We start from the raw sequence: 20,115 nt of genomic DNA on the forward strand, positions 1-20,115 counted from the left end.
TCGGCTGATGGAGCAGTATGGCAGCTTTTTTTTTTGCGGAACAAGATGACGTTTTCAGCGGTACATTTTTTATTTCCATTTTGCTTTTTGATCGCATTTTTTTCCACTTTTTGTTTGGCGATATGAGGAAAAAGCATAGTTTTTTGCTCCGTTTTTTATTTATTTTTATTACGGTGTGCACAGAAGGAGTTAATTAGTGTTACAATTTTATAGCTCGGGTTGTTTCGGATGCGTCAATACCAAATATGTGTACTTTTTTTATTTTTGCATAAATATACGGATTTATCGGTTTAATATTTTATTTATTTATTTTAATTTATTTTGTATTTTTTTTAACGGTTTCAAAACATTTTTTTTTACATTTTTACTTAGTCCCTGTATGGGACATTAATTTTTATTTTTCTGATCCCTGATCTCATGTAATGTAATAGACATATATTACATTACATGAGATCTTCATTGACTTTCACAGTCAGTCTCCTGCCTGGCTTCAGCTGCAGGCTGCAGGCTGAGCCAGGCAGGACACCATATATAGCAGAGCTGGAGGTGGTCATGTGACCTCCAGCTGCCATAGCAACGTCAGGTCCTGGAAGGTATAAGGGGGCCGTCATAGAGGTAAGTGGACGACCCCCTCTCCTCCTGCTGTCTTCTATATGCCGCGATCACTATAGATCGTGGCATATAGAAGACAGCAAAGGGTTAACATCACTGGGACCTGATCCAATCAGGTCCCGATGATGTTCCCTGTCAGAGCTATCGCTCTGCACTGCTCCTGCAGCGCTTGCAGGACCCTGGGGGTCCTGAGCGCTGCGGGACCACCCACCGTTTTTAAACGTCCGCGCTGCACAGAGCCCAGGCAGCGCGGACGTTTATCTACAGTGGGTGGTCGGGAAGCGGTTAAGCCAGGAATGTCAAACTCAAATACACAGAGAGGCAAAGTTAAAAGCTTAGATACAGTCACGGGCCAACCTTGTTATTCTTTAAAAAATGTCTACAATTGAGGAAGTTTTTCCTTATCAATTAAAACAATTAACTTTTGGAATTATAGTAGAATAATATATGTTATGTAGCAGCAGTAAAAAGCATATGGCCTAATTTAAAAATGTAATAAGAAAGGATAAATGGGCAGCACAGTGGCTCAGTGGTTAGCACTGCAGTCTTGCAGCGCTGGGGTCTTGGATTCAAATCCCACCAAGGACAACACCTGCAAGGAGTTTGAATGTTCTCCACGTATTTACGTGGGTTTCCTCTGGGTTCTCCAGTTTCCTCCCACACAATCCAAAGACATACTGATAGGGAACTTAGGTTGTGAGCCCCAGTGCGGACAGTGCCGATAATGTCTGTAAAGTGCTATGGAATTAATGGCGCTATATAAGTGAGTAAAATAAATAAAAATTAATAAATAAAAAAACTTGAATAAAACAGAATATAGTATGATGTAAACAAAAGTGCCCCCAAACACAGTAGAACACCCCCACTGTGAATTCCTCCACACGCACAGTATGATGACCCTACTGCACCCCTCTCCCTCAATTCCCCCAGCAAAGAATGGTGACACCAAAATAGCATGATACTCTAACTGTAATCCCCACACAGCCCTAAATACAGTATAAGGGTATGTGCGCATAATCAGAATTTGAAGCAGAAATTTCCTGAGCGTTTCTGCATCTCCTCGGCAGGAAAAATGCTGGGCGTTTTTGCTGAATTTTTTACGCCTTTTTTGGTGCAATTTTTGAAGCGTTTTTGTACATCAATGAATGCTTTTTGGAGCTAAATAAAGTTATTTGATGGGACATTGCTTAAACCCTTGGATTACCGTCAGAATTGGGGTGAGCATATTGGTTAATTTAAATGATTAAAGAATGTGTCTGTTGTATTTGAAATAAAGTGCTTGCTCTGTGTATGTCTGTTTATTTAACTCTTTACTTTACTTTAATTAGTTTTGGTCATGAAAAGGTCTGATTAATACCTTGTCATAACCAAACAAAAAAGCTGGGTGTCAGCTAGTCCCATTCACCTAATCTTCATTAGCATTTCTATTCATGTAATTTATGCGGCTGCTGTGAGCTGGTATTTTTAGCCTGAGGAGGTGCCATTTGCAAACATGGTCCTTGTCCATTAAATAACATCTCACAGCTGGTTCGTTAGCCGCTATGTCCCCCCGATAAGCACTCAGCATTTTTCATCCAAAACGCGGTGTTCTAATGCCACACTTTTGTTGTCAGTACATGTAAATCCACCGCATATAATCACACTTCAATCGGTCAAAATCTGCAGCGGAGACTAGCGTGTCCGCTACAGAAATTGACATGCTGTGCGTGAGTTTGGGTACATGGCCACGATCAGGAGGTGCTGCAGGTTTGACGCTGCGTGTTTATACGGCGTCAAACCCGTAGCGTCCAGATGCTACAGCATAGTGGATGGGATCTCTAGAAATACCATGTCCACTATGCGTGCATCTGAGGCTGCAGATCTCCCGTGGACACTGACATGCAGCCCGTCTTTCTGGACCGAAGCATGTCAAATTCTCTTGCGGACTCGCCAGTCTCCGCAACAGAAATTTGACCACTAGAATGTATAGAATGTGGTAAATATGCATGGTTCAGTGAAATATGTGGATTTACCTGCGTTCAAAAGAATGCAACGTTTTGGACACTACAAAAAATATGTGTCCAAAGCACTGCTATGTCCGGATCATGGGCACAGAGCCTAAAATTTAAAAAAAAAAATGGAGTGGGCTTCCACCTCATTTTTATAACCAGCAGAGGGAAAGCTGACCTCTGGGGGGTGATATTAGTAGCTGGGGAAGGGGCTATTAGCCAACAATGTTCCCTGGCTATTAATATCAGCCCACAGCTGTTTGATTAGCCTTTACTGGCTAGATTACAGGGGGACCCCATAAAAGATTGACGTGGGGTCCCCCTATAAAATCTAACCAGCAAAGGCTAAACTAGACAGCTGCAGGCTGATATTAATAGCCAGGGAAGGGGCCATGGATACTAGCCCCCTCCACGGCTATTAATATCACCCCTCAGCAGTCCCAGAAATGGCGCAGCCATAAGATGCGCCAAATATGGCGCTTAGCCTCCGCCCTTCCCACTGCCCTGTAAAGGTGGAGAGTGGAGTAATGGAGTTGGGGTTCAAGTCAGCCTTGTATTGGCGGCTGACGAGAAGTCCAAGTTAGTAATGGAGGGTGTCTATAAGACGCCTCCATTACTAACCGCGTAGTAAAATGGTCGCAGCTTTTTCACTAAAAGACGGCCAGAATAAAGTATTTTAATGAAATAAAAAATACAAGGTTCTACAATTTTTTTTTATTACACTCCGTCCGCGAAGCCATCGATCTTCTGAAAAAACAAAATAACAAACAACCTTATCCCTCACCTGTCCACTGTCAATGACGTAGTCCACGTACCGCCAAAGATTGTCCCACGATGATCCGGGTCACTTCTACAGCAGTGACATCAGCCATCACTGATGTCACTGCTGTAGAAGACAGCAATGTATAATGACAGGGGTGTAAAATCACCCCTATCAGTATACATGTTGCAGGAGGTCACTGGGGTTGATCAACTGAAGATCAGCTGATCAGCCCCAGTGAGCTTACCACCCTGGGAACATTCTTGCGAATGTTCCCAGGGTCAGGTGAGCATCAGCTGATTGGTCATGTGACCGATCAGCTGATTGCGGGCGTCACCGATCAGCTGATGGTCATGAGACCGCTCAGCTGATTAGTGACGTCAGCTCAGGTCCTGGAAGCACAGTATACTGCGGGGAGCGAGCCCACTCCCCGCGGTATACCGCCGGCCACCGGGAGGAGAGGATCGCTGCCGGAGGCCGCCGGACAGGTGAGTATAGAGGTTTATTTTTTTAATTTCACTTTTTTTTACAGCAGGTATGCAGGCAGGACAGAGCACACTACTGCTCCTCCCATCCACGCCCCTCTCGCTGTTATCAGTGAGAGCGGCAGTCGGATGAGAGGAGATGTAGTCCTCCTCTCCCGACCCGGGTACCACTCGCAGCGCGTTTCTGGTGCTAATTCGCACCCATTGACTTTTATTGAAATGCAGCATATCTGCAGGTATAGATATTATACCTGCGGGTTTTCTGCGATTCAATGCAAGTCAATGGGCGCGAATTCGCGGCAGAAAAGCCCAAACAATGGTCATGCTGTGGTTTTTACCGCAATGCAAATTGAGCGGAAATTTCCGCATCATGTGCACAGCACATCCAGATTCGCGTTGCTATACCTGGCAGACCTATTAACAAGCGTTCTTGCAGCGAAAACCGCCGCGAAAACTCATCAAAAACGCATCATGTGAACTTAACCTAATGGCCCTACACAGTTCTCTATACAGTATATTGGGCACAAAAGTCCTCCATACATTATAATGGCCCCACATAGACCTCCATACAGTCTAATGGGCCTCACATATAGTCCTCCATACAGTATAATGGCCCCACATAGTGATCCATACTGTATAATGGCCCCACATGATGCTCCATACTGTATAATGGTCCCACAAGATGCTCCATACTGTATAATGGCCCCATATGATGCTCCATACTGTATAATGGCCCCACATGATGACCCATACAGAATAATGGCCCCACATGATGACCCATACAGAATGATGGCCCCACATGATGACCCATACAGAATAATGGCCCCACATAGTGCTCCATACTGTGTAATGGGTCCAACATAATGCCCCTTACTGTATAATGACCCCACATGATGCTCCATACTGTACTATGGCCCCACATAATGGTCCATACAGTATAATGGCCTCACATGGTGCTTCATACAGTATATTGGCCCAGGATGGTGCTCCAAACTTTATAACAGCCCCACAAGAGCCTCCATACTGTAAAATGGCCTCTCATAGTGCTCAATACTGTATAATGGCCCGACACAGCGCTCTATACAGTATAATGGGCCCCACATGATGCTGCATACTGTGTAATGGCCCCACATAGTGCTCCATACAGTAAAATTGCCCCAGACGATGCTCCATACTGTATAATGGCTGTGCATGATGCTCCATACAGTATAATGGCACTACGTAGTACTCCATACAGTTTAATGGCCCCGCATGATGCTCCAAACTGTATAATGGCCCCACATGATGCTCCATATTGTATAATGGCCCCACATAGTGCTCCATACAGTATAATGGCCCCACATCATGCTCCATACAGAATAATGACCCCACATGATGCTTTATACTGTATAATGGCCCCACATAGTGCTCCATACAGTAAAATGGCCCCACATGATGCTCCATACCATATAATGGCTGTGCATGATTCTCCATACTGTATAATGGCCTTGCATAGTGCTCCATGCAGTTTAATTGCCCTGAATGATCCTCCAAACTGTATAATGGCCCAACATGATGCTCCATACTGTATAATGGCCCCCCATCTTGCTCCATACTGTACAATGGCCCCACATCGTGCTCCATACTGTATAATGGCCCCACATGGTACTCCATATTATGAAATGGCCTCAGATAGTGCTTCATACAGAATAATGGCCCTAAATGGTGTTCCATACAGTATAATGGTTCAAAGTGTATAATGACCCCACATGGTGTTCCATACTGTATAATGACCCCACATCATGCTACATACTGTATAATGGCCTCATATAGCACTCATAGTGTATAATGGCCCTGAATGGTCCTACATACAGTATAATGGCCTCAGATGGGGCTTCAAACTGTATAATGACCCCACATCATGCTACATACTGTATAATGCCTCATATAGTGCTCCATACAGTATAATGGCCCGACAGAGAGCTTCATACAGTATAATGGCCCCACATGATGCTCCATATTGTACAATGGCTGTGCATGATGCTCTATACTGACTATTGGCCCCGCATAGTGCTCCATACAGTATAATGGCCCCACATGATACTCCATACTGTATAATGACCCCACATAGTGCTCCATACAGAATAATGACCCCACATAGTGCTCCATGCAGTAAAATGGCCCACATAATGCTTCATACTGTATAATGGCTGTGCATGATGCTCTATACTGTATAATGGCCCCACATAGTGCTTCACACAGTATAATGGCCCCACATCATGCTCCATACAGTATAATGGCCCCACATAGTGCTCCATACAGAATAATTACCTCACATAGTGCTCCATACAGTAAAATGGCCCCACATGATGCTCCATATTGTACAATGGCTGTGCATGATGCTCTATACTGTATAATGGCCCCGCATAGTACTCCATACAGTATAATGACCATACATCATGCTACATACTGTATAATAGCCTCACATAGTGCTCCATACTGTGTAATGGCCCCACATGATTCTCCATACAGTATAATGGCCCCACATAGTGCTTCATACTGTATAATGGCCCCGCATGATGCTCCATACTGTATAATGGCCCCATATAGGGCTCCATACAGAATAATGACCCCACATGATGCTCCATACAGTATAATGGCCTCACATAGTGCTCCATACTATATAATGGTCCCACATTAAAAAAAGGAAATAACTACTCACCTTTACCATTTCCAATGCTGATCTTTTCTCTTCACATATCACAGCCTTACCTGTTGCCCTGCGTGCCATCCCCTCAGCACTAGTGCCGCCACCCACACACTCGGCGTGCGGCATGATGGGAGGGTGCGTGTGCAGAGGAGAGTCGAAGTGGCGCTAGTGATGAGGGGGATGGCACGCAGGCTGAGGAGAGTGGTAGTGTTGAGGAGAGCTATAGGCTCAAATACTTAATTAACCTCCAGACATAGGAGATTGAGAGGAAAGACCCACAAAGTGTATTATTTCACCTTACATAAGGTTGTTTAGCTCAAAAGATGGCTGCCATTTCCTCTTTCATCACACCATGCTCTGTTCTGGGAGGAAGCTGCATTCTATAGAAGGACTAACCAACCACAGAGCGACACATCGCATGGACTACGCCCCCCTGATGACCTCATGGACTACACCTTCCTGATGACCGCATGGACTACGCCCCCTGATGACCTCATGGACTACGCCCCCTGATGACCGCATGGACTATGCCCCCCTGATAACCTCATGGACTACGCCCCTGATGACCGCATGGATCACGCCCCCTGATGACCTCATGGATCACGCCCCCTGATGACCTCATGGATCACGCCCCCTGATGACCTCATGGATCACGCCCCTGATGACCTCATGGACCACGCCCCCTGGACTAACCAATCAATACAGCTGGTTTCTCACATTCTGGGCTAACCGAGCCCACAGACAGTGTTTATATAAGTCTATGTTCGGTTTGAATAAAGACACTTGGAGCTGTGCCATAGCTGATCAAGGAGAGCTTACATCCGACTGTGTGTGTGTGTCTGATGTTATTCTTTCTTGCATGGACTTGACCATATCCATTAGGCCAGGAGCAGGCAACTAGTGAACATAACAAACTGTTCACCCTAACATTTTTGGCGCCCAATGTGGGGCCAGCAGAGGGAAAGCCCTATACCTTTAGTACCGGAGAATGGAACAGCAGGACGCACTGAATACTCCGAGCCAGGAGTCTGATCACCTCCATAACCAAACACGGTAAGTCTGCTGATTTTTATAATCTGTAGTCTTTTCCTGTGTTCCTTGGGGTATCCTGTGCAGATTGCCTGACTGTGTCTGGTTTTATAGGTATCTGTAAGACGGCAGAAGGGTCTCTCCGCTGCTGGCCATTTTAATTGCGGAAGAACCGTCACATGCTCAGTTGCCTGCTGCCTGTTATGTGTCGTGTTGAGGGGAGATTGACTGGTATCTAAAGGGAGCAAGTGGGTTTTTTAGCGGTATATGGAGAAATAAAAGGATATTGTCTGTGGCATAGTTCACATTTGTCGCCTGTGATATGATTTCTGTTCTGGTGGAGAAAGTAGGGGTACTTAGCCTGGAGTGATGGACTCGGCGTGGCCTAGAGTGATTTGACTCGGCCTGGTACCGGCACGGAGCCTGGAGTGATGGACTCGGCCCGGAGCCTAGTAATTTGAGTTTCGGCACGTAGCCTAGAGTGAATGACTTGGTGCGGGGCCTGTTAATTGGATTAATACGAGGTGTTTTATTTAAATATATATATACGGAAATCAGACAGGGACCACGTGGCAGGATGGAAACAGATAGAAAGTGTGTGCTGCAGACTCAGTTTTCCTTTAGAATCTCAGGTTTGAGTCATCCTCCCCCGTCTTATTGTTTGTTTTGTGTTTATCTTGCTCTATATAGAGAAAGATGGAGAAATTAATGAAGTTTTGTCGTATTGGCACGAAGCCAAATTCAGATGGCAAGTTAGACCCGTGTGCATTAGTCGCGACTCGTGAAGGGAAAAGTCACGTTAAACAATGTAAAAAGCTTATGAAATTGTGTGGAATGCCAGAAGGGGGGAGGTTACAGCCCTTGGAGTGGAAGACTGTCTTAAAACAAAGAAAAGGTACTTTAGAAGATAATGGATTGTTGGCTACTGCTAGGGCATGGGAAAGAGTCTCTGAAAGTTTGTATAGAGAAAATTGGGTAGAAGAGGAAAGGAAAAAGGACACAGTTTTGAGTTATGTGTATTACAAAAATGTATCCTGTGAGCGGCCACCGCCGTATAATGGTGGTGATGGTGGCACATTGCCATGTGCTGTTTCTGGTGGTGGCCATTTTGTGGATGGCACATGTGCTCCTTCTGGCCGCAGCCATTTTGTGGATGGCAAATGTGCTGTTTCTGGCGGCAGCCATTTTGTGGATGGCAAATGTGCTGTTTCTGGCGGCAGCCATTTTGTGGATGGCAAATGTGCTGTTTCTGGCAGCAGCCATTTTGTGGATGGCAAATGTGCTGTTTCTGGTGGCAGCCATTTTGTGAATGGCAAATGTGCTGTTTCTGGTGGCAGCCATTTTGTGGATGGCAAATGTGCTGTTTATGGCGGCAGCCATTTTGTGGATGGCACATGTGCTCCTTCTGGCGGCAGCCATTTTGTGGATGGCACATGTGCTCCTTCTGGTGGCAGCCATTTGGTGGATGGCAAATGTGCTGTTTCTAGTGGCAGCCATTTTGTGAATAGCACATGTGCTCCTTCTGGCGGCATCCATTTTGTGGATGGCAAATGTGCTGCTTCCGATGGCGGCCATCTTGGAACATTGCCTCCGATCATACAAACTGAGCCATATCATCATGTAACTGACATAGATCTGGCTAAGTCGAGTGAGGCACAATCCAGGAATATACACACGACTTTCGGTGGTGAACATACTAGGCAAATGCTACCACACACCACAAGACCAGATCCTTTTTACCCAGTAATGACCACTAATGGCCAGTACTATACTCCTTCGGGAAGTGAACAGGCTTTACCCATATTCCCTGTCACAACGGTGTCCAGTGGGCCACCGACCCTTTCACCTAACACTCCCATCGTGAGCCCAGCTATTCCCCCACCTGGATCATCCCCAGCACCGACCCTTTCCACTGTTACTTCCATTGGCAACTCAGCCTCACGTCCACACGAGTTACTTCAAGCAGTGACCTCTCCTCCAAACACTTCCGCTACAACAGCACTCTCAGGCAGTCTACTTAACTCTATTCCCAGTACCTCACAGCCCCTCTCGCAGCCGAGCGCACACCTATATGGAACGGTGGCCACTGAACCAAGGAGGGGCTCAATCTGGGGAGGGGACACCACCATCACAGGAAGCACGAAGGGGAGGGAATGTTGGCAACCCATTTTTGAAAAGGAACTTCCTGAGGGACCCTTGTTAGTGGTGGGTAAGGGTGACATAACGACAATGGAAATGGACGCTATTGTTAATGCTGCCAACCCTCGGTTAGAGCACAACGGAGGTGTGGCAAGAGCTATAGTGGAGGCAGGAGGGGCGACTATTCAAACTGACAGTTGAATCATTGTTGAGTTGCGTGGTCAGATAGCTGTTGGGGACATAGCAGTGATTAAATCTGGCAATCTTCCTTTCAGAATGATCATACACGCTGTAATCCCTACTTTTGACCCTATTCATCCAGATGTCAGTGCTCGACAACTACACGCGGCAATAACTCGTATCTTAGAGTATGCAAATATTAGCGAACAGAATGAGACCTTGACAATTCCTGCCATTGGTGTTGGCATCTTCGGGTTCCCTGTTCATGCGTGTGCAAGGGAGATTGTTGGAATTATAATGAACAAGTGTAGCCCCCCAAGCATTTGCTGCCTCTCTGAAATCAGGTTAATTAGTAATGAGGGCAGGACTGTTAAAGCTTTTAAGACTGCCTGCATCACCTGGACTCCACCCCATGATATAGGAGCTGCCCAAATAGAGCCCCTCATTCCAGGACTGTTACCTCCTCCTGCTCCTCATACACAAGTAATTACACCTGTACTTCCGGTGCCATCTCTACTCCCGCCTCAGGTGCCACCACCAACCGTGCCAACGCCCACTTCTGAGGAGCCCACCCTTTATGTCAAGTTTACACCCCAGCAAGCTGCTACTCTGCTGAACCAACTCCCAGATCCAGAAAAACAGCCGATGCCTTTCTATAGAAGCATGCTTCAAATCCAAAGAAATTACTCAGCCACATGGCAAGATCTCATTTCCCTGGCAAATCTTAAAGCAGGCGATGCATATTGGCCTGTTATGGACACTGCATTTAATGATGCCTCACTTGTCAGTGACACTACATGGGACTCTGGTGTTCAGTTCTGCCAACAACTTAAGACATGGGCCTCGGATAAATTGGCTGATCAGTCAACATCTTTCAAGGATGTCACACAAGAACCAGGGGAATCGGTGGAGTGATGTCATGCTCATCTAACGCAAATGTTTAATGACCTTGACTTCAGTAACCAAATAAAAGTTCAACGGACACTGCTCGTTTCCTCTTTTGTTGAGGGCCTTCGGGAAGCTCTGAGGAAGCAATTTCAAGCAATTAGACCTGAATATGCTACATTGGATCCTAAGGATGTCTTAACGATAGCTAAGGGATTTGAAAAAAACACTCCCTGAGAAATCTATGACAACCTCAAACAGAAAGACCCATATTCTATGGACTGATGTGCAACACCAAACCCAGAAACCTCCATTATCTCGTACCAAAGATGTCTGTTTCAATTGTGGTAATCCGGGTCACCAAAGACGGGATTGTAGGGCCCCTCTTCAAGGTCGCAGATTCAGAAACCGCAATGAGGATAATCGCAGATTCAACTATCCTCGATGCAATGACCAATACTACGAACGACCACCACAAGCTCGGATACATCCAGATACCAATCACACCGCTGCTCTGATGGATCTAAATATCCAATAGGACAAGGACAAGCCCGTGTCCACTACTTTGGCTTCTATATCTGGTCCAATTGCCAAAGTAACTATCAACGTTCAAGGCAAACCCTTACCGTTCCTTGTGGACGCCGGTGCAGCCAGAAGTGTTATCAGATTACTAGACCTGCCTTTTCCCGACCTGATATCCTCTGAAGCCGTGACATGCGTGGGAGTAGATGGCAAGCCTACTTCTAACAAGCTCACCCGCAAAATACAGGTTGGACCATACGAAGATGTGTTTATGCGTCTTGTGGTGTTCCCCACTTGTCCTACGAACCTTCTGGGAGCAGACCTTCTTCAAAAGTTAAGAGCGACCATCGCCTATTCATCAGATGGTCTCACCATCACCATCACTGACCGGCTCGATCCGAGTGAAGAGTGTCAACTTCAAGCCACACCTCTGCTCATGATGATGGACGAAGCTGCTAACACCACCTCAAGTGTTCCGCCAGAAGTGATGTCACAGGTCCCATCTACTCTATGGTCTACTGGCCCTGAAGATATTGGATGTCTTGCTGTACCTCCAGTACATTCTTAAACCTGGAGCTAAACTCCCTAGGGTGCCCCAATACCCACTCAAATCTGCCCAGGAAGAGTCTTTAGGCACTCAAATCAAGGCTCTCCTGGAAAATGGGGCACTAGTCAAATGTAACTCTCGCTTTAACTTGCCCTTGTTTCCAGTAAAGAAAAGGACATTAAAGGGAGAAGCCCCGAAGTACCGTATGGTTCAAGATCTCCGAGCTGTTAACGCTGCAACTGTAATAGAAAGTCCCACTGTGCCCAATCCACATACATTGTTGTCAGAAATACCATCAGATGCAAAATGTTTCACTGTCATCGATCTGGCCAATGCTTTCTTCAGCGTACCACTACATCCAGAAGATTGGTATCTGTTTGCCTTCACTTACAGAGGATCACAATACACCTGGATGGTCTTACAACAAGGAGCACAGAACTCACCAAGCCATTTCTCTCAGGCCCTTGCCTCTTGTCCGCTGCACCATCCTCAACCCGTCCACGCTACTTCCTCTTTCCAGGGGGGATGTGGATGATGATACTGATGCTCTAGATGAAGATGTCTTTACACACTCAGAGGATCATGATTGTCTCGAACAGATGCAGGAAGAAGCTGCCTCCAAGAGAAATGTGTCTGAAGATCCACTCCCGCATGCTGACCTGACGTTCTTCACCGATGGTTCCAGATTTGCAGATGAAACAGGAAGATTCCATACGGGATATGCCGTGTTTACACATGACCAGGATTCACTTAGGAAAGAGAAAGCAGCGGTGTACGTGTCTCAAGACACTGAAGAACGGCCTCAAAGCTCTCTTATGAAGTTTATCCATTTACATCAAGACAAGACACCGGAGGATGAAAAGAAGTCGTGGCAAGAAGCAGGAGCTAAAAAGGATGAAGATGGAGTCTGGAGGAAGAACAAAAAGATCAGATGAATGACTTGATTTGGAAGACCTATATGGCACCTGGAATTTCTACTGTCACCCAAAAATATTGCAAGTCCTGCTTTGTGTGTGCAACATGCAATCCAGCACCGCCTCAGAAAGTTACTCAGAAACATTTGGCTAAACCACTCTATCCCTTTCAAAGAATTCAAACCGATCATATTCAAATGACAAAAGTAGGGAAGTACGAGTATGTACTGGTAGTGACTGACATGTTCTCGGGATGGCCTGAAGCCTATCCAGTAACCAATATTACTGCCAGAGTGACTGTTAAGAGACTGATGACTGAGGAAGTGTGCAGATATGGAATCCCAGAGGTAGTTGAGAGTGACCAAGGACCCGCATTCATTGCAGCACTGACTAAGGAACTATGGACATTAGTAGGGGCCGATTTAGGTTTACATACTCCATATCACCCCCAGAGCAGTGGTAAACTAGAAAGACTAAATGGCACCTTGAAAAACAAAATACTGAAAGTCAGTCAGGAGGTCAAACTTCCTTGGACAGACATTTTGCCCATTGCCTTATATTCAGTCAGAAACACTCAGAGGGGTCCCAATAAACTTACACCATATGAGATTCTTTTTGCGGGGCCTCCAAGGTTGGGTCAATATTTTCCACAACAGCTAGCCTTAGGTAGTGATACTCTTGTAACTTATGTCATTGCCCTTACTAAAGAATTGTCAGTAACTCATGCTCGAGTTTTATCATCCATTCCAGATCCAGATTTTAGTGAAGGTACTCACACTTTCCAACCTGGTGACTGCGTGCTGGTAAAGAAGAAGTTCACCAGAAAGACATCCCTGGAGTTGAGATTTGAGGGTCCCTACCACGTGCTCCTGACCACTCCTATTTTAGTCAAACTTGAAGGAAGACCGAAGTGGATATATGCCTCCCACTGCAAGAAGTTCTTGCCTCCATCAAAACCTTCTACATAATGTTGCATGTCCTTTACTTTTTGTGTTGTGCCATTCTATACTCATTTGTAGGAGGACAACAGGTCACAATCACCCAAGCAAGAGGGGTGACACTTAACACTGATGGGCGAGGGAATCACAGTAGGGACAGAAGGTTAATAAAGTATTTAGGGGGGACTGTTGAGGAGAGCTATAGGCTCAAATACTTAATTAACCTCCAGACATAGGAGATTGAGAGGAAAGACCCACAAAGTGTATTATTTCACCTTACATAAGGTTGTTTAGATCAAAAGATGGCTGCCATTTCCTGTTTCATCACACCATGCTCTGTTCTGGGAGGAAGCTGCATTCTATAGAAGGACTAACCAACCACAGAGCGACACATCGCATGGACTACGCCCCCCTGATGACCTCATGGACTTCGCCCCCCTGATGACCGCATGGATCACGCCCCCTGATGACCGCATGGACTATGGCCCCCTGATGACCTCATGGATCACGCCCCCTGATGACCTCATGGATCACGCCCCCTGATGACCTCATGGATCACGCCCCCTGATGACCTCATCGACCACGCCCCCTGATGACCTCATCGACCACGCCCCCTGATGAACTCATCGACCACGCTCCCTGATGACCTCATCAACCACGCCCCTGATGACCTCATCGACCACGCCCCCTGGACTAACCAATCAATACAGCTGGTTTCTCACATTCTGGGCTAACCGAGCCCACAGACAGTGTTTATATAAGTCTATGTTTGGGTTGAATAAAGACACTTGGAGCTGTGCCATAGCTGATCAAGGAGAGCTTACATCCGACTGTGTGTGTGTCTGATGTTATTCTTTCTTGCATGCACTTGATCATATCCATTAGGCCAGAAGCAGGCAACCAGTGAACATAACAAACTGTTCACCCTAACAGTAGCGGCACTAGTGCTGAGGGGATGGTTCGCTTGCCCACTAGGAGGGCTCTGCGTGCCCCCTCTGGCACACATGCCATAAGTTCACCACCACTGGCCAATAGGTCCACATACACAGTGTGATAGCAAAACTTTTACCAGGGAGCTATATTCTAACAGATTGGCCCATATGGCATATGCCAGATTTGCCGCGTTGCCTGTTTGTACCTGGATACAACACAATGTTTTGGTGCTTCCACTTACCAACAGTGGTTGACCAAGCTTTATGGTGTGTGTCTTACAGGAGTTCTAACATATCTGTATTCTCAAAATTTGAAGGCCCAGAATAGCAGCTTTGATAATATGTTGCATTTTGTTGCCCACTTCTGGGTGAATTTTCCTGCTATGTGCACAGCTTATGCAAAAATTGTATGTTATGTTCTATGAACTGAAATAAATAAAAAAATAAAAAATCCGGCCTCCTCCACCCCATAATAGCCGGCCAACTCTCACGTTTTTCCCCAAAATTATGATGCAATTTCATGGTCTTGGGGAATCAATTACCGGTATTTTGTATTATATACAGAATGTAAAACTATATAGAGTACCATAAAGGTGGAATTATTGTAGACATGTGCTGCTGAAAAAAAAATGTCCAGCCTCCTCCACCCATTAATAGCTGGCCATCACTCACCTATTTATTTCTCTCTTACCCAACACAGCACTGGGTGTTAGTGCTGTCATGGATGAGATGAAAGGTGATCACCGGTATAAAAATTTTGAAATGTCTCAAACATGTCTATAATTGAGATGTAGAGCCCTTTTCCCAGTATGGTAGCCCATAGCCCAGTTATACACAGTATGGTAGCCCATAGCCCAGTTATACACAGTATTATGGCTCTTAGTCCCTCTATGGTGTATAATGGCTCATAAGCCCCTTTACACAATATGATTGCCCATAGCCCTTTATAGAGTATGATGGCCTACAAGCCTCTATACACAGTATAATGCCTCTATAGCCCCTATACACAGTATAATGTCCCCATACTTGCCTATACACAGTATAATGCACCTATAGCCCCCCACACACAGTATGAAGCAATACATCCCCTATTTACACAGTTTTATAGCTTATATCTTCCCATACACAGTAGGGTAGAACATAGCCCCCTATATACAATATGATAGACAATAGCCCCTCTATAGACAGTTTGAAAGTCCATAGCCCAGATACACAGTATTAAGGCCAATAAGCCCCTATACATAGTATGATGCCCGAATAGCCCCTATACACAGTATAATGTCCCCACACCTGCCTATACACAGTATAATGCACCTATAGCCCCCCATACAAAGTATGATTGCATTGTAGCGCCCCGAGGGTTCGGTCGCTACAGAGGTATTGCATCTCACCCAGAGGTGTGATATCTCACTTCCAGGTAAGGATGGAGTGTGGCTCAGGACCCTAACACCCACATGCACTACACCACATTTCCGGGGGACAGGGCGACAATACTCCCAAGTGTGAGCACAACTGCCCCTGTCCCTGGCTGGAGTGGGGGGGGGGGACACCTAGAAAGGGGGAACCCGGTAGTGTGTGGGTGGGGAGAGTAGATCTGGGTGCACTGTAAAAGAGAGTATATAAGGTGGGCACCATCTTAGAGTCAGAGAGAAAGAGAGAGGAGCAGAGAGAGAAGGAGGCTGGGAGCAGAGGCTTCGTATGGGCTCTGCTCCGCAAGCAGGCCAAGTCTTAAGGCCTGGGCCTGGAGGAGAAGAAAGGAGAGGAGAGGAACGGAGGAGGCTCCAGGAGTGGAGTGAAGGGACCCCAGGGGTGCGGACCGGCCAGTCGCCACCGTACGCCCGCCGCTACCAGAGTAGGGGGGTCAGGCCAAGAAAGGGAACCGGATCCCTCATCTAGTGGAGGAGAGCAACTACCCTCAGCTAGTAACCGGAGGCCGTGGCATTGCAAGTGTACGGCCCCTCACTACACCCATTAGGAAGGCACCATATAGGACCCAGGGAAACGGAACATACGTTTGCCCGCCAAGGCCTGAGGCAGCTGGACAGAAACGTGGTCAATTGTGGGGCACGACAGGCCAGGGAAAGGACACACGAAGGGGGTCCTGAAAAGCATTCCAAAGGTACCTGGGAGTTGGCCGAGCCCCTCACCTGGTGAGCACAGTACTTACCTGCAGAAGTGGCTTGGAGTGTAAAACTGTGAGTAAAGACCCTGGACTGCATCACTGGACTCTGTGTCATTACTGTTGCTCCCGCGCACCATCACCCCCACCATCTGCACTCACTGCCCTGAGGCTATACTCCTCCCATGGGGAGTTATACTACACCCTGCTGCGCACACAACATCGGCCTCAGCGGTCTGCCCCGCAGCGGCGGTTCTCAGTGACCGCAATCCACGGGTGGCGTAGTCAGACATTTAAACATTACAAAACCAAAGAAACAGATCTGCCACTGGTTTGACCACCCTGAGCCACGGGACTAGGTCGCCGCCACGGAGACTACAACCCCTAGCACTGCACAGAGACTCGGCTCCGGGTATCCCCCCACACACACGGCCCAGGGGGCGCGTGAAGTTACATCCCAGATTTACACAGTATGATAGAGCATAGCCCCCCTATATACAATATGATAGACGATAGCCCCTCTATAGACACTTTGATAGTCCACAGCCCAGCTATGCACAGTATTATGGCCCATAGTCCGTTTATAGAGTATGATGGCCAAAAAGCCTCTATACGCACTATAATGCCTCTATAGCCCCCCATACACAGTATGATGCCATATATCCCCTTTTTACACAGTTTTATAGCCCATAGCTTCCCATACACAGTATATTAGAACATAGACCCCCTATGTACAATATGATAAACCATAGCCCCTCTATAGACAGTTTGATAGTCCATAGCCCAGATACACAGTATGATGCTTGAATAGCCCCTATACACAGTATAATGTCCCCATACTTGCCTATACACAGTATAATACACCTATAGCCCCCCACACACAGTATGATGCCATACATCCCCAATTTACACAGTATGATAGAGCATAGCCCCCCTATATACAATATGATAGACAATAGCTCCTCTATAGACAGTCTGTTAGTCCATAGCCCAGCTATACACAATATTATGCCCCATTTCTGTCCATTTCTGGTGAATTTTCCTGCTATGTGCGCTGCTTACGCTCACATTGTATGTGATGTTCTCTAAACTGAATAACAAAAAAAAAATCCGGCCTCCTCCACCCCTAAATAGCCGGCCAACACTCACCTTTTCCCCAAAACTATGATGCATTCCCATGGTCTTGGGGAAATTCAATTACCGGTATTTTTATGTATTATATACAGAGTGTAAATCTATATATAGTACAATAAAGATGGAATTATTGTAGACGTGCTGATCAAAATAAAAGTCCAGCCTCCTCCACCCATTAATAGCTGCCCATCACTCACCTATTTATTTCTCTCTTACCCAACACAGCACTGGGTGTTAGTGCTGTCATGGATGAGATAAAAGGTGATCACCGGTATAAGAAATGTTAAAGTGTCTCACACATGTCTATAATTGAGATGCAGAGGCCTATTCCCAGAATGATAGCCCATAGCTCCCCCATACACAATATGGTAGAACATAGCCCAGCTATACACAGCATTATAGCCCATAGCCCAGATATGCAAAAAAAAAGAAGACGCATGGACCGCACCTCCAAAAATCATACATTTGATCTAATGCCTCTCGGCTAAAATATATATAACTGTACATGAGGTTCTTAGTTTAACATTCTGATCAGACTGTATGAAGCCCACTGCCACGTCACGGCAAACCTCGTAGTGGGTCCTAACATTTCCTACCTGAACGGGAGCGGAGCCGTGCGCCAACCACCGCCACAGCGACAATGCACCATCAGGGCGGGCGGCCTGGTGCCTCACAGCACCCATGCTGCAAGACCGAGTGCCCATGACTCCAGGCCGCACCGCCCCACAAGCACAAAACCACAGCAACAATGGCCGACACACTGCACCAACACCACATGAAAGGGGCATTGTAGCTCACCTTCCTCAAGCTCTCAAGTGAGAGCAAAAACAGGCTAGACTCTCTTTGCAGTCTCCTGCTAATTAAAATCGCCTGTGCAAAATGGGAGGAGTGATGGTCCAAGAAAGGGGAAAGAATATGCAATGCAAAAAAAAGAAGAAGCATGGACCGCATCTCCAAAAATTTTTGCTCTCACTTGAGAGCTTGAGGAAGGTGAGCTACAATGCTCCTTTCATGTGGTGTTGGTGCAGTGTGTCGGCCATTGTTGCTGTGGTTTTGTGTTTGTGGGGCGGCGTGGCCTGGAGTCATGGGGACTCGGTCTTGCAGCATGGGTGCTGTGAGGCACCAGGCCGCCCACCCTGCTGGTGCATTGTCGCTGTGGCAGTGGTTGGCGCACGGCTCAGCTCCCGTTTAGGAAGGAAATGTTAGGACCCACTATGAGGTTTCCCGTGATGTGGCAGTGGGCTTCACACAGTCTGATCAGAATGTTAAACTAAGAACCTCATGTTCAGTTATATATATTTTTGCCGAGAGGCATTAGATCAAATGTATGATTTTTGGAAGTGCGGTCCATGCTTCTTTTTTTTGCATTGCCTATGTAGCGCCCCGAGGGCTTGGTTGCTACAGGGGTATTGCACCTCACCCAGAGGTGTGATATTCCACTCCCAGGTAAGGATGGAGTGTGGACCAGGGCTCAGTTAGCTGCATGCACAGACATACACACACCCCATTTCCGGGGGACAGCTCGACGGTGCTCCCAGCTGCGGGCACAACTGACCATGTCCCAGGCTGGAGTGGGGAGGGGGGAAGAGAACCCAGTGGTGTAGGAGCAGAAAGGGGGCGGTTTCTGGAGCACAGGAAGGAGCTCATTGGGTGCAGGTCACCTGAGCTCAGACACAGAGAAGCAGATAAAAGCTGGGAGCCATCTTAAGTCGGGGAGTAGGGGCAGGAGGAGAATTTCAGTCAGAGCAGAAGGGAGAGAGAGCTGACAGGGAGCCGCGGCTCAGCCTGAGCTTAGCTCCACGAGGCAGGCCTAGAGAGAAGGCCAGGGCCAGAGAGGAGAAGGAGAAGGAGAAGGAAGGAAGGTGAAGAGACAGAGGAGTGGAAGGGCTCCCGAAACAAGAAGGCAGAAGGGACCCTAAGAGTGCAGAACGGTCAGCAACCGTTGCATACCCCATTATACTGGGTGAAAGGGTCAGGTTGTGGATGTTATGTTCTGCTACCAGAGCTAAGGAAAGAGAGGAGATCTGTCCCTACGATAGAACTCAGCTTTATCCCTACGATGTAACAGGGGACCTGATCCTGCGATCAGACCTGCTAAAGTCCTAAGCTAGTCTGTACGGAGACCTATAGATGTGGGGAAGGAATCCCTACAAGAACTAGGGACTGGGAGGAAAATGGACACCTCCTAACAGAAATAGTAGCAGACAGACGAACAAACAAAATAAATAGAACACAGAGGTCC

The sequence above is a fragment of the Phyllobates terribilis genome, unplaced genomic scaffold, assembly GCF_046119375.1.
Source record: "Phyllobates terribilis strain yellow unplaced genomic scaffold, ASM4611937v1 Scaffold_11__3_contigs__length_659146591, whole genome shotgun sequence".
Lineage (NCBI taxonomy): Eukaryota > Metazoa > Chordata > Amphibia > Anura > Dendrobatidae > Phyllobates > Phyllobates terribilis.